This window comes from Gorilla gorilla, chromosome 11 (genome assembly GCF_029281585.2).
Source record: "Gorilla gorilla gorilla isolate KB3781 chromosome 11, NHGRI_mGorGor1-v2.1_pri, whole genome shotgun sequence".
Taxonomy (NCBI): Eukaryota; Metazoa; Chordata; class Mammalia; order Primates; family Hominidae; genus Gorilla; species Gorilla gorilla.
Genome location: NC_073235.2, coordinates 135,707,278 through 135,734,589, shown reverse-complemented (window position 1 = coordinate 135,734,589; position 27,312 = coordinate 135,707,278). Strand labels below are relative to the sequence as shown.

Below are 27,312 nucleotides of genomic sequence, written 5' to 3'. Positions count from 1 at the left end.
TACTCGGGAGGCTGAGGCAGGAGAATGGCATGAACCTGGGAGGCGGAGCTTGCATTGAGCCGAGATTGCGCCACTGCACTCCAGCCTGGGCGACAGAGGGAGACTCCGTCTCAAAAAAAAAAAAAAAAAAAAAAAAAAGATGAGCTGTTGTGGAGACCAAGGTCTCATCACGCAGAGGAAGCCTCCAGGTGGCAGGCTTCAGAGCTCTTCGCAGACCTAAAAAGATGCCAGAGTCTTAGTTAATTCTCTCCTGGATCAGGAAAAGGCCTGGAAAGGAAAGGGGATTCTCTACAGAATGCAGATGTTTCCTCACAAGAGACAGCTTTGCAGGGCCATTTCAAAATAAGTCAAAGAAATACATTTGGGGGTAAAATACTTTAATTTCATTCAGGACTTGCTATCTGTCCTGATGCTACACTAGAGTTAGTTTGGAATTTGGTGTCTTATTGCTACAAAAAGTCTGTTTCATCAGCCTTAAGATCTGTTTTAGCCAGGTGCGGTGGCTCACGCCTGTAATCCCAACACTTTGGGAGGCCGAGGCAGGTGGATCATCTGAGGTCAGGAGTTCAAGACCAGACTGGACAACATGAAGAATCCCTGTCTCTACTAAAAATACAAAAATTACTCAGGCATGGTGGCACATGCCTGTAATCCCAGCTACTTGGGAGGCTGAGGCAGGAGAATTGCTTGAGCCTGGGAGGCGGAGGTTGCAGTGAGCACTCCAGCCTGAGTGATAGAGCGAGACTCCACCTCAAAAGAAAAAAAAAAGATTTGTTTTAATGTTAATGCTGGTCAGCTGTATCTGAATTCCAAAAGGAGGAAGGTGGGAGACACGTCTGACCTCTGACCCCCACTCCCCATCATGGTCTGAACTAGTTTTTCAGGTTAACTTGGGAATGCCCTTGGCTGAGGAAGGGTCCATTCAGTTGGTTGAGGGGGCTTAGCATTTTACTTCTGATTTACACTCCATTACCCAGTCCCCTCAGCCCCTGGCAACCACTCATCTATGTCCTGTCTCTCTGGATTTGCCTATTCTGGACATTTCATGTAAATGCAGTCATATGCTATGCAGCCCGTGGACTGGCATCTTCCACCAAGCACCATGTTTCCAAGATTCGTGCAGGTTGTAGCTTGTGTCAGTACCTCATTCCTTTTCATGGCTCAGTAATATTTGATTGTATGGCTACACCACAGCTATGGTTTGAATGCTTGTATCCTCTTCAAAATTCATGTCAAAACTTAATTCCCAAAGCAATAGTATTAAGAGGTAGGACCAGGCCGTGAGGATGGAAGAGACTAGAACCTTTATGAAAGAATTTGGGGAAGTGGTTTGTCCCCCTCCACCATGTGAGGACACAGTGTTCGTCCCCTCCAGGGGATGCAGCAACAAGGCACTGTTAGACATGAGTTCTAAATTTCTTTTCAAAGAATTAATATGTCAGTATGTTCAATTCTTTGCCTTCTACTTTTAAACTTAACTTCCTCATAAAGCAACCTTTTTCGATTACCTTTCCACCCTGACTCATTCCGATTACATGCTACCTGCTCTGCCCTGATTCCCGCCAAAGCACTTATCCCATCATTCCCTTTAAATTGGCCAATAGGAATTAGTTTAGCCTGTGCGGTCTAACCCTACCCAATAGGGGAACGACACAGCAGTAGGGGCCATGTGGGTCAGGGATAAGAACCCCTTCCCCTCCCTTGTCCAAGTGAGTGCTCACCATTGCTCCATCTGTAAGAGCACACCCTTCTATAGAAGTAACTTGCCTTGCTGAGAATTAAAAAGAAAATTTTATATTCGAGTGCTATTCCTTTTGTGGCACCAAAACTTTATATATAACAGCACCATCTTGGAAGCAGAGACCGAGCCTTCACCAGATGTTGAACCTGCTGGTGTCTTGATCTTGGACTTTCCAGCCTCCAGAGAAATAAATTTCTATTATTTATAAATTACTCAGTCTGTGGTATTTTGTTACAGCAACAGAAATAGTCTAAGTCACTTTTTTTTTTTTTTTGAGACAGAGTCTTGCTCTGTCTCCAAGGCTGGAGTGAAATGGTGTGATCTTGGCTCACTGCAACCTCCACCTCCCAGGTTCAAGTGGTTCTCCTGCCTCAGCCTCCTGAGTAGCTGGGATTACATATGCACACCACCATGCCTGGCTAATAAGTCACATTTTATTTATGAATTTATCAACGGATGGGCATTTGGGCTGTTTCTGGTGTTTTGGGCTATTTTGCCTAATGCTGTTATGAACACTAGTGTACAAGTTTTTGTGCAGATATATGCCTCCAGTTTTCTGGGGTATCTGCCTAGGAGCGGAATTGCTGGGTCATACAGTCATTTTGTATTTACCTTTTTGAGGATCTGCCAAATTATCTTCCACAGCAGCTATACCACTCCACATTTTCACAGGAAATGTGCGAGGGTTCCAATTGCTCCACATCCTCATCAACACTTGTTATTATGTCCTTTTAGTTATTTTGATTCCAGCCTTCCTAGTGGGTGTGAAGTGGTATCTCACTGTGGCTTTTGATTTGCATTTCCCTGATGACTAAGGAGGCTAAGCATCTTTGCATGTGCTTCTTGGCCATAGGAGTTGGATTTTAGCCTGGAGGCAATGGGAAGGTTTCAAACATTTTTAGACAAGGGAGCAACCCAACCTGATTTATTTTTAGTAAGTGCCCCTTTTGGTTTCAGGGGGAATAGCACAGAAGGTGAGTGTGTTGCAGTTTTCCAGGTGAGATCAAACAAAAACGTGGATGAAGCAGAGACAGTGGTGACTGGGAGAGGCCTGGCTCTTAGAGAGCAGAGGAATCAACATGATCAGGAAAGCAAACCGGGGGAGGCGTTGGGAACACATGAGGTTAAAGTATTTGGAACTGATTTCCATAGTGTCTGTGACTGTGTTCCAGATTCCTCCTTTAGATTCTAATCTCTCTTTTTTTTTTTTGAGACGGAGTTTTGCTCTTGTTGCCCAGGCTGGAGTGCAGTGGCACCATCTTGGCTCACTGCAACATCTGCCTCCAGGGTCCAAGCCATCCTCCTGCCTCAGCCTCCCAAGTAGCTGGGATTACAGGCTCCTGCCACCATGCCTGGCTAATTTTGTATTTTTAGTAGAGACAAAGTTTCACCATGTTGGTGGGGCAGATCTCGAACTCCTGACCTCAGGTGGTCTGCCACCTCAGCCTCCCAAAGTGTTGGGATTACAGGCGTGAGCCACCATACCCGGCCTAGATTCTAATCTCTTTGAGGGTGGGGACAATGTTATTATTTCTTGCAGCAAGTATTTACTGTGTTCCTACCATGTTCCCCGCATGGATCTAGGAACTTGGGTTACATCATCAATAAACCAGACCAAGATCCTTGCTCTCGTGGAATTTGCATTCTTCGGGGGATGGAAGGGTTACGATTGTTGCCAAACACCTAGCTAGGGCTTACTAGGACCAGAACCTGTACAAGCACTTTACAGGGATCACCTCTTTTGCCCTCACTAACCCCGGACTCTGTAAGACCTGGAAGGTGTGGAGTGATGCTCCTTATGGAAGAGATGACAGTGTGGAGGCAGAAAGCTGGGGACTCCTCCTCGCCCCAACCTCTATGTAATCTGCTGGTCTTTCAAGTGTTTGTCTTATGTGTATGTCGAGACAAAGCCGGGCACTGGAGGTTGGGCAGAAAAACAGGACCCCAGGGTCAGCTTGAGGGCTCTTATCTCTCATCCTCAGCAATGCCTCAGCCCTGGCCCCAACTCACACCCACCCACATCAATCCCCAAGTGCCCTCATGAGAATAATACCAGGCCGGGCGCAATGGCTCACACCTGTAATCCCAACACTTTTGGAGGCTGAGGCTGGCAGATCACCGGAGGTCAGAATTCAAGACCAGCCTGGCCAACGTGGTGCAACCTCTTCTGTATAAAAAATACGAAAATTACCTGGGCATGGTGGCAGGCACCTGTAATTCCACCTGCTCAGGAGGCTGAGGCAGGAGAATCACTTGAACCCAGGAGACGGAGGTTGCAATGAGCCAAGATCGTGCCACTGCACTCCAGCCTGGGTGACAGAGTGAGACTCTGCCTCAAATAATAATAATAATACCAAACACTTATAAGACTTATATGGCCTTACAAAGTGCTGGACACTCTTTCGGTGCTCTCCAATATTTTCTTAAAATGTTTATAAATTGTATTTACAAATTTTATTATTGACAATACAATTGACAAATATTGATTCATCTAACCCTTGCAACACCCTACCAAGTAGCTGTTGTAATTATTCCATTGTACAAATGAGGAAACCGAGCTCACCTAACCTTCAAGTGGCAGAGCTGGGACCAAAGACGCTTCTAAGCCCATGCAGCACTCCCTCCGAGAGAAGTCCTGAAAATGCCTGCACCTCATTAAATTCCATGCCAGGCTTTAGCACGTCTTATAAACAGCTGGCTCACCTTGACCCAGCCCCCTGGCTCCAAACATTGGCAGCTGCTCTAGGCTGATATAGTGGGAAGAGAACTGAATTAGGAGTCCAGAAATTTGGATTCTGGTCCTAGGTCCACTCCTAATATTTTGTGCACCTTTGGCAAGAATCTACCTTCCTGGGTTCAGCTGCCCCATCTGGTGGGAAGGGAGCTGTGTGAGGTGCCTGCCCAGGCCCCTTCCATTGCTAGGGGCTGAGCCTAAATGAGGATCAAGGGGGTGTGGGTGGGGAAGGAGCTGGAAGCTGAATCCCCCTGGGTGGGGTGGACAAGGGTGTCAGCAAAACCCAGCCTCACACTCGAGTAGCCAGACAATGTCAGAGGTGACACTATCAGGTTGAATTCTGAGAAATTGCCATTTTGTAGGTTAAAATAGCCAAACAGGAGCAATTTCATAGGATCCCGCTAAGGCTACCAGTGGCTGGTGCTGCTCTGGCCTTGCCGGTACCAAACCCAGAGCCAAGCGTCTCACACATGAAATCTCACTTCTCCCACGCAGCCCCTTCACATCCTATCACAGATGCGGGGAAACAGAGAAGTGGGTCAGAGAGGCTTCCCCAGGAGCGCACAGCCAGTTGGTGGTGGATGAGTGGATCTGAGCCTGGATCTGCCAGATTCCAGAACCCAACCACTGGGGTTTCCTGCCATGAGCCCCACAGCTGGGATTCTGATGTCTGAACATTCTGTGAAGTCCCTGACAAAAGACAACATCGGGGGACCCCTGTCCGCCTTCTCTCCATGTCTTGTTGGGAACGCAACCTCGTGAGCACCTTGCAAAGCCTGGGGCCTCCCTGCCGGCATTCACCTTGCCCACTGCAGGGAGATGCTTGGCATTTCACAGATCTGTATGGAGCACCTTCCAGTGCGGGAAACAGATAAACAGAGAAGCCCTGGTCCCTGCCTCCAGGATTCCACAACAACCAAAGGGAGTCAACAGTTGTGGGGAGTGCGGAAGTGGTGCCCTGGGCGGCTTTTCCCAGAGGAAAAGCCTTTGTTCTTGGCTGAGTTTGGGGTGGGACTTGACCTGCTGGTTCCCACATCAGAATAATGCCGTCTCTCCCAACAGCAGACAGCTCTGCCTCTGGTCAGCTCACTGCACTGGCAGAGCAATCCTGGAGGTAGCAAGCCCCACGCATGGTCAGCCTCTCTCCCCAAGAAAAACCCATTTCCAGTGGGTTCCACAAGTCCGCTTGGCCCCGTGCTTTGCTAGAATTCCCAGGCCAAACTGAGAGCTGTGGTGTTGACCCCAAGCTGGTCCAGGACCGTGGGGCCTCCTCTTGGGAATTCAAACCAGCGGTGACTTTAGGACAGAATCAGGGAGTGTTCCTGAGCCGGCTGAACTTACTGAACTGAGCCTTCTGCACACGGTCCCATCCAACATGACCGCTGGACAGCCCAAGAACCAAGCAGGGTGCAATCCCAGTGGGTGTGGAGGGGCCGTGACTGTCATGCTCTTTAAAATGGCCCTTGTCAAGGCATTTCCAAGCATCGCACCCCGCTTCAGAATTATCCAGCAGGAACAACAACTCTTGTTTATATCAACAAAGGAACTGTGTGAGTGAATTTAGAGATAAGCCGTACCTCCAGGAGTGTCTCAAGCCAGATCGAGATCAGGGCCCGGTTGTGAAGTCGGGGTGTGCGTCCAGAAGTGGTGGGAGCCCAGCTTCTAGAAGCGCCGTGACTCCTGCATTGCCCTGGACTCTCCTCGAGTCTCAGGGCCTCCTCTATCAGGTCCATGCCCTATATACACCTAAGGGAGTCCCCAGTATCTGCCTCCCACTCATCTGGCCAAGCACGTTCCAGGAACGATGGCAGCATGTAGGCCCAGCCCTGGCCCAATTAGGATGCGAGGGCTCATTAGTCAGGAGGAAGTCTGTCCAGCTCTCCACACAGGCAGGCCTGAATCAAAGGATGAGCCATGAGCCATTTCAGTTAATGTCGCTCTTCAAGTGGATGCACTGAGCAAAATGTGTGCTCAGCAGGATGGACTTCCCAGGGCCCGGGAGAGTCTGGAAAGCTCAGGGGTGAGGAGCCAGGCAGGACTTGGCTGCTCTTCTGGTTCGGCCACATACTACATGGGTGAGTGGGGCCACTTTTCTGGCCTTTTGGGATCTCAGTTTCCTCCTCTGAAAAATGAAGGTAACAATATCATAATAGGGCCTGGCGCAGTGGCTCATGCCTGTAATCCCAGCACTTTGTGGGGCAGAGGAAGGCAGATCATGAGGTCAGGAGTTCGAGACCAGCCTGGCCAATATGGTGAAACCCTATCTCTACTAAAAATATAAAAAATAAGCCCAGTGTGGTGGCGGGTGCCTGTAGTCCCAGCTACTCAGGAGGCTGAGGCAGGAGAATCGCTTGAACCCCGGAGACGGAGCTTGCAGTGAGCCGAGATCGCACCACTGCACTCCAGCCTGGGCAACAGAGTGAGACTCCATCTCAAAAAAAAAAAAAACCTCATAATAGATCCTAAGCTGCATGAGAGCAGAGATTCTGAATGCTTTGTTTACTACTGCAACCCAGTATCTAGAACAGTTTCTGATACATCACTGTGGCCTGATAAACACTCATTAGTGAAAGGATAAATGTTACCTTTCCAGGCAGGGCAGATGTGAATCTCTCTACCCAGCATCTGGCCCATTGTAGGGACCCATCAGATTTAGCACCGGGCAGCGAATCCTTTTCTTCTCTATGCACCACAACCATGCCCAAGGCTCCCTGGGCCACGAGCTTATCCCCAGAAGGACGAGTCATTTGCTGGCATGCAGCCAGAAGATATCCACCACCTCACTGCAGGGCACCACCAGACAGTGTGGGTGAGGCTGCAGAAGCTGGAAAGATGGAACGGCGGTCACGTTTAGCTCAGGGTAGGCTTTTTGTCTTAGTTTTGAGCCACGGATGCGGGAGGCTCTGTCCTTTGTTCCCCTCCCCTCCACTGGATGAAGTCCTTTCACGGGGTCTGTGGCTGGCTGTTCAGCTGCCAGTGGTTCCCATGGCTCAGAGCCAACTGTGTCCACCACACCTCAGCCCCTCTTCTCCTGGAAGGTCAGCTCTCCCTGACTGCCCCCAGGCCGGAGGAACCTCCTGGATGGCCTTTTCTGGGTCCTCTTGCTCCTGTTCTGGTCTACCCTCTCCCCAGTTCTGAGACAGATGGTCATGTAAGTCTGACCTTGGAATTTTCAAAAGTCCCTCCCAAAGGCCAGTCCCTATCGGGGGTCCTCAGCAAATGCAGACTGCCCAGCCAGACTCATACCCCACAGGAGGTCAGGGAATCACCTTAACATTGATGCCTTTAGATACAGCCACAGAAGAGGTATTCTAAAGATGGGTAAAGTGTAAGGGACTAGGCAGGCGTGGTGGCTTACACCTGTAATCTCAGAACTTTGGGAGGCTGAGGAGGGTGGATCACTTGAGATCAGGAGTTTGAGACCAGCCTGGCCAACATGGTGAAACCCCACCTCTACTAAAAACACAAATATTAGCCAGATGTGGCAGCACACACCTGTAGTCCCAGCTACTCAGGAGACTGAGGCATGATAATCGCTTGAACCAAGGAGGCAGAGGTTGCAGTGAGTGGAGATCGTGCCACTGCACTCAGCCTGGGCGACAGGGTAAGACCCTGTCTCAAAAATCAAAAATAGTAAATAAATAAATAGTCATTATTTAAAAAATATCAGTGAGTAATATAATGAAAGCCTTTAAAATGTGGTTTAAGGGAGCCCATGAACTCTAACCTGGCCTGGTCACTTAGTATAAACATATGATTTCAAAAGGACCTGAAAAGCTTGTACAAAGAAGCTTGATTCGGCATGCAAATTTAATGTATATTTGACTCCCAAGGATCAACTGATTAAGTGTTCAAACATAGTCACTGAACACACCCTGTGTAGCCAGCACCATGCTGACTGGAGAGGAGCAGGAGAGAAAGATCCTGGGCCAAGTCCCAGAGCTCCAAGTGCTTCCTATTTACATGGAAGGAAAGACCAACATGCAAGAAACAGAGGCCAGTGAAGGCAGGTTTGGGGTGGACTGTGACAGTGACAGTGGGAAGTGGAGAGAACAGGTGCAGTCAGGAAGACTTCCTGGAGGAAGAGGTAAGACCTGGGCTAGACCAGGAAGAAAAGTGAAATGTAAGAAGCAGAGGAGAACATTTCAGTGGAGAGCACAGGGCCCAGCACACAGTTGGTGCTCTGTTGGATTCCAAGGAAGGGAGGGGAGAGGTGTGGAGAAAAATCCCTGTGGTCAGGGGACGGTGCCTGGCTTTCCAGGATCATCATTACTTTAATCTGTTTTCTTTTTGATGGCTTTTGTGATTTTTCCTTTCTCCTTGATGTTCTGCAGTTCCATTATGGGCTGTTCAGGTGTGAATTCATTTGCGTTCACCCAGCCTAGGACTCAGCACAGTTTTTCAACCCAGAATTCAGGTCTTTCTCCAAACCTTGAAAAATCCTCAGTCATTATTTCTTTGAATGTAACCTCTCCTCCTTGAGTTTTTAAAATTTATTCTGTAGATTTTGTTTTTGGTTCTTTCATATTTTCCATGTCTTTACCTGCTGGTGCTTCATTCTGGGTGATTTTCTCAGATATCTCTTCCAAATCACTAAATCTCACTAAATTTTTATTATTATTATTATTATACTTTAAGTTCTAGGGTACATGTGCACAACGTGCAGGTTTGTTACATATGTATACATGTGCCATGTTGGTGTGCTGCACCCATTAACTTGTCATTTACATTAAGTATCTCTCCTAATGCTATCCCCCCCTCCCCCTACTCCGCGACAGGCCCCGGTGTGTGATGTTCCTTTTCCTGTGTCCAAGTGTTCTCATTGTTCAATTCCCACCTATGAGTGAGAACACGCAGTGTTTGGTTTTTTGCCCTTGTGATAGTTTGCTGAGAATGATGGTTTCCAGCTTTATCCATGTCCCTACAAAGGACATGAACTCATCCTTTTTTATGGCTGCATAATATTCCATGGTGTATATGTGCCACATTTTCTTAATCCAGTCTATCATTGATGGACATTTGGGTTGGTTCCAAGTCTTTGCTATTGTGAATAGTGCCACAGTAAACATACGTGTGCATGATGGGACGTATCTCAAAATAATAAGAGCTATTTATGACAAACCCACAGCCAATATCACACTGAATGGGCAAAAACTGGAAGCATTCCCTTTAAATCTCACTAAATCTAAAGTCATCTCTATTTAAGATTTTATACATATATTTGAGATGGAGTCTCACTCTGTCACCCAGGCTGGAGTGCAGTGGCACAATCTCGGCTCACTGCAACCTCCGCCTCCTGGGTTCAAGCGATTCTCCTGCCTCAGCCTCCCAGGTAGCTGGGATTACAGGCACCCGCCACCATGGCCAGCTAATTTTTTTATATTTTTAGTAGAGACAGGGTTTCACCATGTTGGCCAGGCTGGTTTTGAACTCCTGACTTCAAGTGATCCGCCTGCCTTGGCCTCCAAAAGTGCTAGGACTGCAGGCATGAGCCACTGTGCCCGGCCTACATCAATATTTTTCATTTCTACAACTTCTACCTTAAAAAATAATAATTTTCTTTTCTTATTTGATAGATTGTATTCCTTTATCTCATTAAGCACTTTAAGTGTATTTATTTCTAACAGTTTTACATACATTAATTTATTTAATTCTAACAGCAACTCTATGAAACAGGTGCTGTTTATCACCCCAATTTTGCAAAGCAGAAAATGAGGCAAAACGTGATTATGTAACTATTCCAAGGTCACACAATTAGTGATTTGTTGATTGGGATTTAAAGCAGAAACAAAGGCATTTGAGCTGTTATGGGCTAAACTGTGTAATCTCAAAATTCGTACGTTGAAATCTTCACCCCCAGTACTTCAGAATGTGACTATATTTGAAGATAGAGCCTTTACTTATTTATTTATTTATTTATTTAGAGATGGAGTCTCGCTCTGTTGCGTAGGCTGGAGTGCAATGATGCAATCTTGGCTCACTGCAACCTCCACCTCCCGGTTTCAAGCAATTCCCCACCCTCAGCCTCCTGAGTAGCTGGGATTATAGACGTGTGCCACCACATCCAGCTAATTTGGTATTTTTAGTAGAGACGGGGTTTCATCATGTTGGTAAGGCTGGTCTCGAACTCCTGACCTCAGGTGATCCACCTGCCTCAGCCTCCCAAAGTTCTGGGATTACAAGCGTGAGGCACTGTGCCTGGCCAATGGGGCCTTTAAAGAGGTAATTAAAGTAAAATGTGTTCATATGGGTGGGCCCTAATCCAATAAGATTGGTGTCCTTATAAGAAGAGAAAATTAGGACACAAAAGCGTGTGCACACACAGAGGAAAGACAGAACACAGAGAGAAAGCCACCATGTGCAAGCCAAGGAGAGAGGTCTCTGAAAAACAAATCTGCTGATACCTTGATCTTGAACTTTCAGCCTCCAGAACTATAAGAAGTTTCTGTTGCTTAAGACTCTCAGTCTGTGGTAATTTGTTCTAGCAGCCCTAGCAAACTAATACACTTACCTTCTTCACACACAAATATTTCTAACCTTTTCCTCCATCCAAGGTCAAGTACTTATGAATGCCAAGTTTGCTAAAACTTGTTGTCATCTGACTGAGGCCAGGAGAGACTTAATGGCTGTACTTTGAAATCCCAAGAAGGTAATTATGTCACACACCCACTTCTGAAATGAAACGCATACTTAGTTTTTAAGGTCTTTTTAAATATTGTTCTATTGTTTCTATTTTCTCATGTGTCAACTCTCCCATTTTTGTGGGATGTATTTCTTTATGTTGGACTTTCTCAAATGTTTTATAATTTGTTATTATCATGTTTAATAATTTATATTCTTCATATTGGTCTTCCTTAAAACCAATATGTTTTATAATTTCTGCCTATGAGCTCATCTTCAATGGGAATTATCCTTTCAGTGTGGTGGTGGAATTGTTCCTGCCAGTGACCCAGATTGTGGCGACCTCCCCCTAGTTGCCTCTGCATAAGTCTTAAGGGGTCACAAATTCTCAAATTTTTTTCTCCATTTCCATCTTGGGATTTTTGTACATCATGAGTACATGTGTGGATCCAGCTTGTTCTCCACATTCTTGTGGGTAATTCTATTTCTATCCATGGCCTGGGACATTTTTTTACTTCTGGTCTATAATCAACCTCTTCAAGCTTCCTGCTGTGTTCAAGTTCAGAGGCTTTGATTCTTGTTTCCCCATAACCATTAATTTATAACAAACACCATAAGGAACGTATGCTACAGTCCCTAAAGTACTCAGCTCACCAAGGTAAATATAGAATTATCTCTTCATTTGTGGCACCTGAACATGTACTTTTCTTGTTTTGAATTGAATTGCATATTTACATTACAAAAAATATATATCCAGCATTTCTGTATGTTCCAGAAAATTTATGGGATCTCAGGAAAGCTATTTAAACCCTTTAGATCTGGCTTCCTCATCCTAAGACTGTAGGGATGATTAAACATGTTAATCCTTGTAAAGCGCTTAGAACAGTGCCTGGTTCACAAGTACTCAGTAGATGTTTTGATAAGTATTCCTGCTTCTGTTCAGTTCTTTTTCTTAACCAGGCCTGGTCCATCATCTTTATATATTTAAATTTTACTTTTCAAATAACCAAAACAATAATAATTAAAACATTTAGATTCTTCTCCTCTTCCCACCCCTTAAAGCAAACTTAACATGAGAAGGTATTTTATCATCTTAAAAAAAAGTCTTATAATGAATTAAACTCATTATATTAATTATTCAATTCCTACAAATGCAAAATTATGAAAATTCCTTTGAAACAATTGGCTTATGACTACTAAGCTCATTAATGATCTATCAAAATTATCACTCAGAAAAGCATCACAAAAGCTTCGGGTCAAGGGCACCCCAGGCCCTGAAAGGGATTTCTCAGTACCATCTCTGAATATTTCTATAGCACAACAGCCAACAGCCATTAAAAACAGTGAAGAACTTCAAAGTGTGCTAAATTGGAAAACCACCAAAACAGTAATACAGAACAGAACATACATGTTGAGATCCTGCCTAAGTAAAACAAAGGATATAGGGGTGTGTGTGTGTGTGTGTGTGTGTGTGTGTGTGTATGCACACAGACATGCAAGGGAGAGAGAGAGAGAGGGAGAGAGAGGCAGGGAGGTAGAGATTATGTATATATAGAACATTTCTGGAAGAACACTCATAAAACTGTTAACATAGGTTATATAAAATGTTTTTGAGCAAGAAAGTGACAAGATCAGATCTGTGTCAGCAGATTCACATGGATACTGAGTGGGATGGGGTGCTGAGGGCTGGAAGCAATTGGGAGAGACTGAAGCCAAGAGACCCATTTAAAGGACATTGCAATTGTCAGGTAGGAGTTGATGGGGGTCTGTTCTGAGGCAGTGAGATAGAGCAAAGGACAAAAAAGGAAATTAGATTCACTTTAGAAAGCCACCCAATTGCAGCCCCAGGGCCTAGCACAGTACCTACTGGTACTAGGTGCTCAATAGGAAAGAAATGGTCTCCTGCGTGAAAGACTTACAATTTTAATTTCAAAGTCATCCCACTGGGCACCTGAAGATGACAACCCCACTGGCCCCTTCACCCTCTTCTCACAAGTTCATTCCGTCAGCCCTGGGCCTGGGGAGTTGGGTTGTGGGGACAGGTCCACAGGCAGGTGAGTCCAGGGCTCAGGCCTCTACCTGTGCCCCTTGCTGGCCCTGCCCACCCAGGAGGTCCCTGCTGCATCCCCATGGTCCCACTCAGATCTATTCCTACATGCACACACACACACACACACACCCGCTACAAACACTTACATTTAGGAATTGCTTAAAATATATATTTTTAATGAGTGAAACAATGGAAGAGAGTGAGCAGAAGGATGAGGGTCTCATAAGTGTGGCATCTGATGATAGGTTGCAGGAAACAGCCGAAATTCCCAGAAGACAGAGCACTCAGCGGACACCTCTTCAACCTCGGCATGCAGGAAGGCTCTGTTGGAAGGCTTTGGTGGCAAGGGACAGAGAGGGGAAAGAGGGAGTTAATGCACTTATTCTAATATCTCTTGAGCCTAATGCGGGATCTGGTTTATAGTGCCCTGCTCAAATGTTTGTTGAATGAATGAAGGAAAGGTTGGATAAATGGGTGGATGGCTGGGTGGATGGCTGGATGGATATATGGGTAAATGGATGAGTGGATGGATGGATGGATGGTGGATGGATAGATGGATGGGTGGATGGGTGGATGGATGGCTGGATGGATATATGGGTAAGTGGATGAGTGGATGGATGGATGGTGGATGGATAGATGGATGGGTGGATGGGTGGATGGATGGCTGGATGGATATATGGGTAAGTGGATGAGTGGATGGATGGATGGTGGATGGATAGATGGATGGGTGGATGGGTGGATGGATGGCTGGATGGATATATGGGTAAGTGGATGAGTGGATGGATGGATGGTGGATGGATAGATGGATGGGTGGATGGGTGGATGGATGGCTGGATGGATATATGGGTAAGTGGATGAGTGGATGGATGGATGGTGGATGGATAGATGGATGGGTGGATGGGTGGATGGATGGCTGGGTGGATATATGGGTAAGTGGATGAGTGGATGGATGGATGGTGGATGGATATATGGATGGGTGGATGGGTGGATGGATGGGTGGATGACTGGATGACTGGATGGGTGGATGGATGAATGGGTGGGTGGATGGGTGGATGAGTAGATGGATGGGTAGATGGATGTGTGGATAAGTGGGTGGATGTGTGGATGAGTGGGTGGATGAATCGATGAGTAGGTGGTTGGGTGGATTGGTGGGTGGATGGGTGGGTGGATGGGTGGGTGGATGGATGGATGGGTGAAGAGATGGATGGTGGATGGATGGATGGTGGATGGATGGATGGGTGGATAGATGGATGGGTGGATGGGTGGATAGATGGATGGGTGGATGGATAAATGGGTGGGTGGATGGGTAGTTGAGTAGATGGATGGGTAGATGAATGGGTGGATGAGTGGGTGGATGAATGGATGAGTAGATGGTTGGGTGGATGGATGGATGGATGGATGGATGGATGGATGGATGGATGATGGATGGGTGGATGGGTGGATGGATGGATGGCAGATGGGTGGATGGATGGGTGGATGATGGATGGATGGGTGGATGGATGGATGGATGGATGGAAGGGTGGATGGATGGATGGGTGGGTGGATGGAAGGGTGGATGGGTGGATGGATGGGTGGATGGGTGGATGATGGATGGATGGATGGGTGGATGATGGATGGATGGATGGATGGATGGATGGATAGATGATGGTTGGATGGATGGATAGGCGGATAGATGGATGGGTGGATAGGTGGGTGGATAGGTGGATGGGTGGATGGATGGGTGGATGATGGATGGATGGATGGAAGGGTGGATGGATGGAAGGGTGGGTGGATGGTTGGATGGATGGGTGGATGGATGGATAGATGGTGGGTGAATGGATGGATGGGTGAAGGGATGGATGGTGGATGGATGGATGGTGGAAGGATGGATGGGTGGATAGATGGATGGGTGGATGGGTGGATAGATGGATGGGTGGATAGGTGGATGGATGGGTGGGTGGATGGATGGGTGGGTGGATGGATGGACGGGTGGATGGGTAGGTGAATGGATGAATGGGTGGGTGGATGGGTGGATGAATAGATGGATGGGTAGATGGGTGGGTGGATGAGTGGGTGGGTGAATGGATGAATGGGTGGGTGGATGGGTGGATGAGTAGATGGATGGGTAGATGGGTGGGTGGATGAGTGGGTGGATGAATGGATGAGTAGATGGTTGGGTGGATGGATGGGTGGGTGGATGGATGGATGGATGGATGGATGGATGGTGGGTGGATGGATGGATGGGTGGTTTGATGGATGGACGGGTGGATAGATGCATGGGTGGATGGGTGGATGGGTGGGTGGATGGGTGGATGATGGATGGATAGGTGGATGGTGGATGGATGGATGGATGGGTGGGTGGATGGATGGATGGGTGGATGATGGATGGATGGGTGGATGGATGGTGGATGGATGGATGGATGGATGGATGGATGGGTGGATGGGTGGATGGATGGGTGGATGGGTGGATGGATGGGTGAGAGAATAGATGAGAGACTACTTCAATCTGGCTTTCAGGGACAAAACTGAAACCCATGTTTTGTGGCAATCAGATGGCTGTGGGAACTTTCAAAGATGGCCCTCAGGGACCCCCACCCCTGGTATTGTGCCCTGTGTAATCCCCTACCTTTGAGTGTAGGCTGTGCCTGATGACTTCCTTCTAACGAGTGGAATATGCCAGAAGTGATGGAATATCACATCCTTGAGTATATTACAAAAGACTGACCTACCTCTTCCCAGACTCTCTCCATAGCCCTCTCTGATGAAACGAGCTGCCAGGGCGGAGAGGCCCACGTGGCAAAGGACAGATAGTGGCCACAGCTGACAGCTGAGAGGGGCTGAGGCCTTCATCCTACAGCCCTAAGAAACTGAATCCTGCCAACACCAGCAGCTTGGAAGTGGATCCCCCCTAGTGGAGCCATGAGATGAGACCTCAGCCCCTCCAACACTTGGATGGCAACTTATGAGAAACCCTGAGCAGAGAACCCAGCCAAGCAGTGCCCAGACTTCTAGCCACAGAAACTGAGATGACAAATGAGTGTTATTTCAAGCCGCACACTTTGAGTTAATTTGTTTCCAGAACAGATAGCTAAAACAAATGCTGATTTGAGTTTTATATAAAGATGGATGTTGTAGCAATTAAACTTGGCAAATGATGGTAGTGGTTTTGATACTAGTTGGCTTGGGTTTGAATCCTGGATCCCCAACTTACTAGCTGTGGGGCTTTGAGCAAGGTGATCAATTTCTTGAGCCTCTGTTTCTGCATCTTTAAAATGGCATGATTCTCTGGTCATAGTGACAACACAAGGATTACATAGATTATGTAATGTACTTAGCCCAGTGCCTGTCATGTAGTAAGCACTGGATTAAAGGAAGCTATTAGAGGGAATAATAATAATAATAATAATGGAGCAAGATGCCTTACAAAGCAGTGAGTGTTCCATGCCTGGAAGTGATTGAGTTAAGGCCAGATGGCCATGGCAGGAAGTGACTAGAACCCTGGAGGACCCCAAAGCCTCTCCCAAATCTCAGATTTGAGGGCTGTGCAGCTGGCTTGGCCAATGCTTGGGGTTGGTGGGCCAGCTGTGCCACGGGCCCCTCTTGGTGTGACCATCAGCATTATCTTGCACTGGGCGGGTGGTGGGTATTCCAGCCATGCCCAGCCTTCCCCTCAGATAGCCCTTCCCTCCTGCACCACTTTTGTGTCAGGTATGTGGCTGCCACCCTGGCTCAACCCATGGGGCCCAGGAAGGTAAACACCCAGCCGGGAAGTGATCGTTATGGGCTCGTGGCCAGCTATGGGCCGAGGCAGGTCTAAAGGTCAGGAATGCTTCCCAGTGAGGCTTTTCCAGGACAGGACGAAGTTTTTGGCTGTGGGCTCTCCGGGACAGAGTGGAGCGCCTGTGGATTTAGCCGGGGACACACCAGCCTGCTCGCAGGTGCCTGGACAGGACAGGGGACGAGGGAGGAACACTCTCTGAGGAAGCCCAACTCCTATGAGCTCCTCTCTGGCAGGTGAGAGAATGGTTTTGGTATTTTTTTAAAAATAAAATGAGATAAAACAAGAGAAGGAACAGAGGCTACCGCTAGGGCAGGTAGGAGAGGAGATTACCACCCATCCATTCACTGAGGAGGAGTCCCCAAGAGAAACAGCAGCCCTGGATTCCACCCGAGGGATCCTGTCTGGTCTCGGCTTCAGCACTGCCCCTCCTGGCACTCAGTTTCACCATCTGGGAATCAGGGTAAGGACTCCTTCCAGGCCCTCTTCCATTATGGCTGTGGGGTAAGTGAGATCAAAAACAGGAATGGCTGCATAATTGCAGGGCCCTGTGCAATATAAAAATGCAGGGCCCCTTGTTAAAATAGTAAGACTTTCAAAAGGACAACAACACAGCGTTAAAGCAAGCCAGGGCACCTTCTAAGAACAGGGCCCTGTGACTGCACAGGCCCCACACCCAAGACGCCAGTCCTGATAATGAGCGTATATGTAAACGGAAGTGCCTGATTCCTGTGTGCCATGGCACAAATCTCAGGGTCAGGAAGTGCACTTGGGAAACAGAAGTCATAGTCGTGAAGTGACAGCCCACTGCGCTTTAGCTCCCCCAGCACTGCCCCCTCCGCTCAGGGGCCCCTTTCAGAAAGACAGAAGGCCCTACCCCTCAGAACCTTCCCGATTTTTGCATCTGGCTGGCCTCAAGCCACAGCACGGTGTGACTGAAATGTGTGGGGACACAGTTTTCTTGGATGTGAAAGTGGTAGGTTCTTATCGTCTATCTTGATTTAAAATTTGGGACAGTCACACAGTCTCTGGCTGTGTAGAGGTGGGACTTGTGTTTCCTGTGCTCGTGACAGCTCTGCTATGTTCCATTGACTATCAGTGTATTTCTGCTTTTTGGGAAAATCCTTAATGCAATAAGGCCACTGGTGGGAATGTTCCAGCTTGGACACTTGCCATGTGTCTTTGTCCTCCCTGCCCCTTCTCTCTTTCTCTCACTCTCTCTCTCTCTTTTTCCATTTAGGCTTCCCCTTTGCCCATATCTCAGGCTGCCCCTTGGCACTGCTTAGCTCTGAGGAAGTAGAAGCCAGGGTCCCCTTGGGGGTCAAGCTTTCTGGTCCATGAAGGGACACCACAGACCACCTCCCTCCACCGCACTCTCCTCCCACATCCCTTTCTGGAGCCCAAATTGTCATGGGAACCCCTCCCAGGGAGGGGATCCCCACAGGAAAGGCAGGGGTTGATCCAATGACAGTGTGAGTAACATTCCACAGCTTTCTGCCCCAGTGGGGCTGGGGATACAGATGAGGCTAGAGATGGGGGAAGATAAATTGCTTTAAGAAGAGCTGATGCATGCCTGTAGTCTCAGCCACTCAGGAGGCAGAGGCAGGAGGGCTGCTTGAGCCCAGAAGTCATGCAGTGAGCTATGATCATATCACTGCATTCCAACCTGGGCAACCTGGCAAGACTCTGTCTCTGTTCCTTTTTTTTTTTTCATTGCTTTAAGAACTTCCCTTGGCCTGTGGGAGACCGGAAGCTTGTACCAGTAACAAAATAGCCCAGATGTTGTGGGGCCACCCAGAGCCTCTCAGAGGAGACCAAACCTAACCACCCAAGCCTGCTGGCTCTACCAGGGGCACAGGAGCTGCTGTTTGTCCCAAGAAGCTGGTGAGCCACCAGCACCAAGTCGGACATCCCGTCTCCCAAGATGACGTCCCTTCCCCATCTACATAGGCCCATTGCTTCCCGAGTAAGGAGTCAGCTCTGTTGCTCTGAAGTCACCCCCCAGCACGACCCCAATGGCAAAAATTCCTTTATTCCTTCATAGATAATTGCTGTGCACAGTGTATGTGTGAGGCTTTGAAGTGGGGCTGGGGACACAGATGGGACAATGGTGGCCCTCAGGCTAGTGGAGATGAAGCGATGCTGTGTCCCACACCCCCGAGGCCAGGCCAGAAACCCCGCTTGGTGAAAAGAGCACAACAGCCCTCTCACCCCAACAACAGTGATAGGATCCTGAGGCTGAGGACTTCAGCCTTACTCCTCCTCCCTTTGTTTGGCAGCCATCCTGGAGGCCAGGGCCATGGGAGACCACATGGGGTCTGAGCACTGAGGAGGGGCCATTTGCTGGAGCACCCTCTGTGGGCTGCTTTTGGGAAACTAGCTCAGGTGGTTGATTAAGGACCTGGGAGCCTGGGTGAGGCCATCTCGCAATCTTCCTGCCTCAACTCACTTTGCCTGTGGACAAGGAAAAAAATCACATGTTCAAATGAGGAGGATGGGCACCATCAAAGGGATGGATGATCAGCAAGGCCTGCATGGAGGAGGTGGCCTCTGAGCTGGCCATCATTCAACAATCTTCCATCACTTATTAATGATTTTCCAGGAGGGGGAGAAGAACTGGGGGTGCGGTTTGATGTATTATAAAGCAAGACTCTCTACCTTGAAAATAAGGTAGTAACTATTTTCACACTCACTCAAAATGAACGCTCCAGGTTCTTTAAATAGCATACATTCACAGACAGCACATTCCAGGTGAAGGGACAGCAGGGTTTTAGCAAAAGGGAGGGAGCCCTGCAGGTAAGGGTTGGCCCAGTGGAGGCAGAGACAGGGGAGGCATGAGGTCTGTTTAAAAGATGCCAGCTGGGCGTGCTGGCTCACACCTGTAATCCCAGCACTTTGGGAGGCTGAGGCGCATGGATTACCAGAGGTCAGAAGTTCAAGACCAGTCTGGTCAACATAGTGAAACCCCATCTCTACTAAAAATACAAAAATTGGCATGGTGGTGGACCCCTGTAATCCCAGCTACTCAGGAGGCTGAGGCAGGAGAATGGCTTGAACCCAGGAGGCAGAGGTTGCAGTGAGCCAAGATCACGCCATTGCACTACAGGCAAGGTGACAAGAGGAAGACTCCAATTCAAAAAAAGAGAGACAGGACAGGTGGAGTGGAGGGAAGGTGGAGCGGATGGCCCAACCCAAGATGCCAGGACCCCAGAGGTCCACAGAGATGAGAGTGGGGGTCTGGATGGCCAGCGTGTCCCATGGGAAATTCATCCCTCACTTCTGCACCCTGCACCTGGTGGCTGTGCCTCAGTTGCCTTCACTTTGGGCTGAAGCTTCATGCACCAGCACCATGTCTCCCAAAGCTAGAAGCTCTGACCTCCAGTCATCCAGGAGTTTTACTTTTTTTTTTTTCTGTAGAGATGGGGTCTCACCATCTTGCCCAGGCTCATCCCAAACTCTTACACTCCAGCAATCCTCCCACCTTGGCCTCCCAAAGTGCTGGGATTAGAAGAGTGAGCCACTGCACCTGGCCCCAAGTTGCTGATGAGTTTAAAAATGGATATATGAACCGGGTGCAGTGGTGTGTCCTGTAGTCCCAGCTACTCTGGAGGCTGAGGTGGGAGGAACGCAAATTCAGATCCAGCCTGGGCAAAATAGCAAGACCCCCATCTCTAAAAATAAATAGATCAATAAAAAGGAGTTTTGGGCAGCAACATGGATAGAAGTGGAGGCCATTATGTCAAATGAGATAAACCAAGCATAGAAAGACAAATATCTCATGTTCTCACTCATATGTGGGAGCTAAAACTGTGAAGTGGGTCTCATGATGACAGACAGTAGACTGCTGGTTACTGGAGGCCAGGAAGTGGAGCAGGGATGCAGGGATGAAGGAGTGAAAAAGAATAAAGATACTTATTGTCACTGAACTGCACACTTAAAAATTATGAAGATGGGCCGGGTGTGGTGGCTCACACCTGTAATCCCAGCATTTTGGGAGGCCAAAGTGGGCAGATCACTTGAGGCCAAGAGTTCAAGACCAGCCTGGCCAACATGGCGAAACCCTGCCTCTACTAAATATACAAAAATTAATTGGGCATAGTGGCACCTGTAATCCCAGCTGCTCGGGAGGATGAGGCAGGAGAATCACTTGAACCAGGGAGGTGGAGGTTGCAGTGAGCCAAGATCAAACCACTGCACTAAGCCTGGGCCACAGAGCAAGACTCCGTCTCAAAAAAGAAAAAAAAAAAAAGATGCAGATGGTAAAGTTTTTTTAAAAAAGGAAAAAGAAATATTTATTGAAAAACTGAAAAGAAACAGAGGTGCCAATTCACTATTAGTTAATGAGTATGTTTCCTACCAGAGACAAATCCTTCAAAATATAGGCTCTGCAGAAGGGCGAGCAACTTGGACAGTGCCCTTCAAGGGATGAGAGAAGCTTGGGAACCACAGAGGCAGTGACAGGGGATATGGAAGGCAAGCTGGGCCTAAGGCCCTTGACCCCCAGGTCCCGCCCCAAAGTGGCCAGGGTCAGTCCCAAGGTGCTGACTTTTGGAGTGTGCTGACTTTTGGAGTGTTGCTCTATCTTATGTACAAGTTAGTGCGACCTGCTTGTATCAGTCTTTCAGGCTACATGACAGTGAACTCCATGAAGGCCAAATCCCTAGAGAGTACCTCATGCAGCCCATCAACAAGCAATTGCTGGGTGCAATTGCTCTCTGGGCCCAAAGTGAAAAGATGGCAAAACTGCCTGCTCCTCTCCCAAGCTCTCCACCATCATTTCAGGCCCCCGCAGCTGCCTCCATGCCCTTTATCACAATCCGCATAAGCAGATCAAGAAAACTCAATTTCCTACTCTCAGCTGATACACTCAGTGTTGCTGAGCCAAAATAGATTCCTATTAAATCCCACCAATGGGGTGAAAAATTTTCAAGTATTTGAAGTTTTTAGAACCTCGCATATGGGTTTTATTTTTCAGGATGCTCCCAAGTCATAAATCCACTCATGAGAGTGAGGACAAAGATCAAGACAGTTCTGCTCTCAACTGAGTGAGAAAAACATTCCTTGGTGGATTCTTGAGCGTTGGAGGAAAGGCTTCCTTTCTGCCAAGTTCCTTGTTAGGAAATTAGCTTTGGACTTTAAAATGATTTTAAAGTTGTTTCTGGATTGAAAAGGGCATCTGGCGCCTGGACAACTTTTCCTGGTGCCTGAGATATCAGAGCAGTCACTTGCAACTTTCTACAGTTTTCTGGCCTCTTTGGAAGCATTCCTAAATCAAGAGCAAAGTCATTCGCCATTGGCCACCTTGGGTTGCAAGTCAAGGGTAAGAAATGGAGCTCAGGGTCATAATGAAGTCGTTTGGATGCTCAATCTAAAATCAACAGGCTCATCTAGGCTGTGTTTGGGAAAACATTATTATAGCTAATTTGTGTATTCATTGGAGAAATATCACAGAAAATGCCAAAATTAAGTAGCATGCATAGACAGCCAGCATCTTCTCATGTGAGCAGTGCTAGGGCCCTGCCAGGTTAAAAGCCCCCGGTATGCATCCTCCTCCGTTTCTCAGCCTTCACTAGGCACCAGTTTGCGCTGCTCTTCTCTGTGAGTTGTCCCCACTGGAGACCCACGATCAGCCTGAGCAGGGCTCAGACACAGAGCTACCTGGTGGCTACCTTGCGGGCCAAAGTGTTCTTCCTAGAAACCTAGGCTGGGCCATTATCTACCTTTGCTCCCCCTCCAAATTCTCTGTGATCTTTAAAGTTGTTTTCTTGAGAAACGCTATTTGCTTTAAAAGTTAGAATTGTATTTATTTATTTATTTATTTATTTGAGACAGGGTCTTGCTCTGTTGCTCAGGCTGGAGTGCAGTGGTGGGATCATGGCTCATTGCACCCTTGACCTCTCAGGCTCAAGCGATCCTCCCATCTCAGCCTCCCAAGTAGCTGAGACCACAGATGTGTGCCATCACACCTGGCTAATTTTTGTATTTTTTGTAGAAATGGGGTTTCGCCATGTTGACCAGGCTGGTCTCGAACTCCTGGACTCAAGTGATCAGCCCGCCTCAGGCCCCAAAGGGCTGGGATTGTATACAAGCATGAGCTACCATGCCTGACCCAACATGTTTTAAATTAAAGGTGGTGAGAAACAGTTTAGAAATCATGCTCTTAAGCACTTTGCTGGAGCTGGGCTGCCTGGGTTTGAATCCTGCCTCCACCACCTGCTAGTTGTGTGACCTCAGATGAGTCGGTTAACCTCTCTGACCCACCATGCTCCATGTCCTCCTCTCTAAAAGTGAAAGAAATAGGACAAGTACAGTAAAGATCATACAGGATCGCCATGAGTGTTCAATGAGATGGTGCACAGAAAGCTCTTGGCCCTTGCAAAATTTTAGCTATTATTTTCCTGATATGCCATGAGAAAGAAAAAGGATCACTTTTTCCAATACAACAGTTAACTTTCAGCAGCATTTATTAGTGAATTTATGAGTGCACATAGTCAGAGGATTGAGCACTAAACAGGAATGTGTACACAAGAACCCTCAAATATAATCAGCTGTCTGGGAAGATTTCACCAAACCAGCTCCTCATGCTCTGTGCTTGGCTAAGTTGGAGGTGCCCCCTTCTTTTGATGATGCCATTCAAGCTTACCTGTCATCAGCCCAGAAGCCTCTACAACCCCCAAATCTCCCTTGAGGCACCTGCACATTAGACCCAATGATGACTTCCCTCCAGTGAATAATATTGCTTGAGAAGTGAAGGCATTTTTCCCAGCAAAACCCTGATGCTCCAATTTTTTCAAAAAATGGCTTGGTAAATGCTGGTGTGGAAAGAGTTTTGGGGAACTCAATAATGGTGAACCCAATAGAGCTAGAGCTCCATCACTAAGAAGAGTGTGTTAGCTTTCAATTGCTGCTGTCAAAAATTACCACAAACTGTGGCTTAAAACAATGCAGGCCAGGCACAGTGGCTCACGCCTGTAATCCCAGATTTTGGGAGGCCAAGGTGGGCGGATCACTTGAGGTCAAGAGTTCGAGACCAACTTGACAAACACTACAAAACCCCGTCTCTACAAAAAATACAAAAATTAGCCAGATGTGGTGGCAGGTGCCTGTAATTCCAGCTACTTGGGAGGCTGAGGCAGGAGAATCGCTTGAACCCAGGAGGCAGAGGTTGTGGTGGGCTGAGATCGTGCCACTGAACTCCAGCCTGGGTGGCAGAGCAAGACTCTGTCTCAAAAAACCAAAACAAAACAAATCAAAAAACAATGCAAATCTTACAATTTTAGAAGACAAGAAGCCCAACATGGCTCTCACTGGGCTAAACCTATGCTGCTGGCAGGACTGTTTCCTTCTGATGGCTCTGGGAGAGGATGTTTCCTGCCTTTTCCAGCCTCCAAAGGCTGCCCGAACTACTTTGCTTGTGGTCTCTTCCTCCATCCTCAAATCCAGCAGCATAGCATCTTCAAACCTCTCTCTGACTCTTCTGCCTTCCTCTTATAAGGAGCCTTGTGAATATACTGTGTCCACCTGAGTAATCTGGGATAATCTCCCCATCTCAAGATGCTGAACTTTTTGCCACAGAAGGTGGCCTTGTAAGCACATGGGCATCCACGCGGGAAGGAGTGGTCCTGTAGGTCAGGAGAGCCTCACCTTCCCAGCTGAGAATCTGGGCAGAAGTGTTTGGTAGGGTGGCTGCTTCCTGCTGGTGCTCAGGGCCTGTGTTTTGGGGGTGTAGAGACAGCCCCGAGGGCACTGCTCCCCCACTGCACTCTCCATGTGGGAACACATCTGCGGAGTGGCCTGCCAGCTCCAGCCCTCCTGATTGTAACCATGGGGCACTCAGACCCCCATAGCTTCTCAGACTGGGAACTTACCAGTCAGTATCCCAGAAATGGCACATTGGGGGCATCCATGTGTTGGTGCTGATCCATGCTAATGGTTGCCCGCAGAATCCATCGAGGACAACGAGACCCAGTCTAGGTTGGAAGGGAAAGTGTGCTGTGATAGGTTAGCAATGTCTGTCCTGACGAAGGAGTAGAGAAAGGTGGTCCGTGTGTATCTGATCTGCCATTCACACTAGGAAGAAAGTCTTTTTTTTTTTTTTTGGTTTAAATTTAGGGGGCACGAGTGCAGTTTTGTTACATGGATATATTGCACAGTGGCAAAGTCTGGGCTTTTGGTGTAACCATCACCCAAATTTTGTACATTCTATCCATTAAGCAATTTCTCACTCCTCACCCCGCTCCCAGCCTCCCATCCTTCGGAGTCCTCAATGTCTGTCAGTCCATACTCGACATCCATGTGTACACATTATTTAGCTCCCACTTATAAGGAAGAAGGTGCAGTACTTGACTTTCTGTTTCTGAGTTATTTCACTGAAGATAATGGCTTCCAGTTCCACCCATGTTGCTGCAAAAGACATGATTTCATTCTTTTTATGGCTGCATAGTATTTCATTGTGTCTATAGACCACATTTTCTGTATCCAGTTATCCATGGATGGATTCCACATCTCTGTTATTGTGAATAGGGCTGTGATGAACACGCAAGTGCAGGTATCTTTTTGATATAATGATTTCTTTTCCTTTGGGTAGATATCCAGTAGTGGGATTACTGGATTGAATGGTAGTTCTATTTTAGGTCCTTTGAGAAATCCTCATACTGTTTTCCATAGAGGTTGTACTAATTTACATTCCCATCAACCATGTATATGTGTCTGGGTAGGGAGGAAGTTTTTATGAGCAGTCAGGTCCTTGGGAACCCAGGGGGACAAGCTGTGCCTTATTTGTGTGACTCTGAGCAAGTGCACTGGTGGAGGCTCTGCATCTTCATCTTTAAAATGAGAGACACTGATCAAGTCCTTCCCAGACCGCTGAGTGGATGATGGGGTCGCAAAGGGGAAGGAGTGCCACTTGCCACCTGTCACAAACTGCCTGCATCTGTGGGCCAGAGGTCCAAGTGCCCTGGCCCTGAGATGGTCCTTGTTTTGGTCACCCCTACTGTGGTGAGCAGTCTTGGACATCCTTCCACCTGGAACAGGCCTGAACCTGCTTCCCCAACAGGCCCTGTTCTGCCTGGAGAGGACTCATCCACTTGTGTGGGGGAAGGGAGCAGGGAAAGGCTGGAAGAAAGTGACCAGGCTAGAGAGACCCCATGTGAAAGGGGCATGCGGTAGCCGACCCAGTCCTGGGAGCAGGTATCAGGGAGGCAGAGCCTCTGGGATGGGACTCAGAGTCATGGTCTGGGTTCTGGGGGTTGGAGGCAGCTGTCAGTGGCACCCTAGGCACATTCATGGGTGAAAGCTGACAGCCCAGCACCCAGCATGCAGCTCACTCAAAGTCATTGAACCAGCGACTCCAGGATCGGGGGAAGGGGCCAGGAGAAAGCCTTTGCCTCAACCAAATGTCCACGCAGCCCCGAAGAAAGGCCCCCAGCAGGATGAGGAAGGGAAATTGAGGCAAAGCCGAGCCTGATCCTCAGCGATGGGGGGTGAGGGGAGAGGGAGCAGGGGGAAGGGGAGGGAAGGTAGGGGCCAGTAAGGGCAGGTAAGGCATTTGGGCTGCTTCCTAAACGCCTTCAGGAGTGTTGTGAGCATGGGTGTGACATGATGCACTATGTGTTTTTCCACAAAGGACCAGCTTTGGGTGTTTTCTGGGGTTCCCAGCAGTTACCTCATCTTTCTGCCCTGATGGCCTTGACAAGCACTCCACACTAGAATCTAGACAGGAAGAGGACCCTGGAGGGCAGTGCAGATTCCAGGGGGCTGAAGGGCAGCTCCTAGCCCAGATCAGCCTGGAGTCAAGGCCAAGAAGTGCTGCTGCTGCGACCAGGGGATGGGGAAGGGCTGGAGGAGGCCGTGAGAGGGCTGCAGCTGTCCCAATGACATGCTCAGGTGTGCGGGTGCAGGTGGAAAGCAGGGAGCATGGGAGGGGTTATTGGGAAGCAGAGCAGAGGGAGGAGTCCCCAGAAGAAGGGAAGGGGTGGGAGAAGCCGGACAGGCGCCTCCTGGGCTGCAGGGTCAGGGGCTGCTGGAGAGTTCCTCTCTCCAGCCTCCAGCTTTCTCAAAGACCTTGGGTACAAGGACAGAGGGGCAGGTGAGGTGGGAGGCTGGGGGAACTAGAGAAGTTATGACATGACATTACAGAGATCAAGGGGGTGCTTGCTGCAGAAATGAGGTCAGCTTGCTGGCCTGTCTTGCAGAATGACTGAATCACTGTGACATCTGTCTGCCCTCACCCAGGCAAGGAGGTCAGAAAACTCCAACATGCATTAAATGCTGGGTCTGTTGGTTAAAAAGGCAATTCAGGGGCCACACAACAAGGGCCAAGTTGGAGCAACAAGCTAGGGCCAGGGGCACAACCACCAATATCGGGTACATGTGATTTGAACACCTGCAGTGTGTGCCAAGTTCTGGAA

The 27,312-nt window shown here is 48.1% G+C and overlaps 1 protein-coding gene across 1 annotated transcript in view; it reads left to right on the top strand.

The window, feature by feature from the left end:
- Positions 1-16,950: 16,950 nt before the first annotated feature.
- Positions 16,951-27,312, top strand: part of NGEF (neuronal guanine nucleotide exchange factor) — a 133,516-nt gene continuing 123,154 nt past the window's right edge. The window contains exon 1 of the mRNA XM_004033366.5: positions 16,951-17,139. The gene's annotated coding sequence lies outside the window, so the exon portion shown is untranslated. The remainder of the gene's footprint in view (positions 17,140-27,312) is intronic.